The sequence below is a fragment of the Penaeus monodon genome, chromosome 31 (assembly GCF_015228065.2).
Source record: "Penaeus monodon isolate SGIC_2016 chromosome 31, NSTDA_Pmon_1, whole genome shotgun sequence".
In the NCBI taxonomy this organism is placed as follows: Eukaryota; Metazoa; Arthropoda; class Malacostraca; order Decapoda; family Penaeidae; genus Penaeus; species Penaeus monodon.
This window is the reverse complement of record NC_051416.1, coordinates 14,357,219-14,358,325: the sequence shown is the minus strand read 5'-3', so window position 1 is coordinate 14,358,325 and position 1,107 is coordinate 14,357,219. Positions and strand designations below refer to the sequence as shown.

The window sequence follows — 1,107 nt, the reverse complement described above, 5'->3', positions numbered from 1 at the left end:
CGAACCCGTGCCCATTCATGCCACAAAGCAAATCACGTGCCGTGTGCAAAGGGCGGTGACTGAGGCGCCCGCTTTGGAGAAAGGACCACGCTTGGCGCCATGGCGAGTGAGGCCCCTTGGGGGGGGTGCGTCAGTGACTGGAATTTGGGTCGAATCACAGATTTTCTTTCCTTTTCCTTTCAATTTTTTTTTCCAAATCCTGCACAATCCAGGGGATCAAATACCAGATTTTTGTTTTGTTTTGTTTCCGAATGGAGGCCGAGAGAGAGAAAGCGAGAAATGCTGCGTTTCTCTTCTCCGGAGCCCTCGAGTGAGGCGGGCCGGAAGGGGCGTGGCGAGGAGCGAGGCAGCATACCTGGAGGAAGTGGCGAGGGACGAGCACGCCCACTCGCCCACGCCGGCGTCCACCGTGCTCATGGGTGGCTTCGCAGCTGTGCCCCTTCACGCCCACAGGGGGGCGGGACTGACGCGAGGCAGGAGAGAAGGGCAAAGAAGTCATCAAAGAAGTCATCAAAGAAGTCATCAAAGAAGTCATCACAGGAGTCACTACTTGACGATGAATCCTTATCAATTCTTCACCAAACTAAGGAAATGCGTCTCTCGTGGACCGCAGTGGGTTCAAGGGGGCAGGGCGGATGAGGGGGGGAGGGGGTGCGCTCCACAACCGCGGAGAAATTCCTCCACGTATGTTAGTGACACAGGAAGCTTGCATAAAAGAGCAAGGCGGAAAGGGTACGGGTAGGAAAAAAAACCTAAGAAATAAAAAATAATAATACAGAAATGATACAGTAGAGGAAATGCTTTTACTGAAGCGTTTTATTGTGTAACATCCACGAACACACAGGTAAGTGCAGGAAGGGTTGAAAAAAGGACTAGAAGAGAAATTTACACAAAAATACTAGAATTTATCCCTTGTAGCAAAACCCTGATATAAAATTCCTTGTGTTGTACACGCACATAAAGCCAGAAAGAACATGACAATAAAAAGTGAGCAAGAAAACACTGACAGTATCTAACATTATTACTTACAAGTCTCATCACACAACTGTGGTCTCTGTGGCCGCTACATAAACTATCACAAACCATAAGACTACATCCCTATCCTTG

The 1,107-nt window shown here is 48.9% G+C and overlaps 1 protein-coding gene across 1 annotated transcript in view; it reads right to left on the bottom strand.

The window, feature by feature from the left end:
* The window catches only part of LOC119593046 (chondroitin sulfate proteoglycan 4-like), a gene marked incomplete at its 5' end in the record, with an annotated part of 58,475 nt that overhangs the window by 40,137 nt on the left and 17,231 nt on the right, over positions 1–1,107 (bottom strand).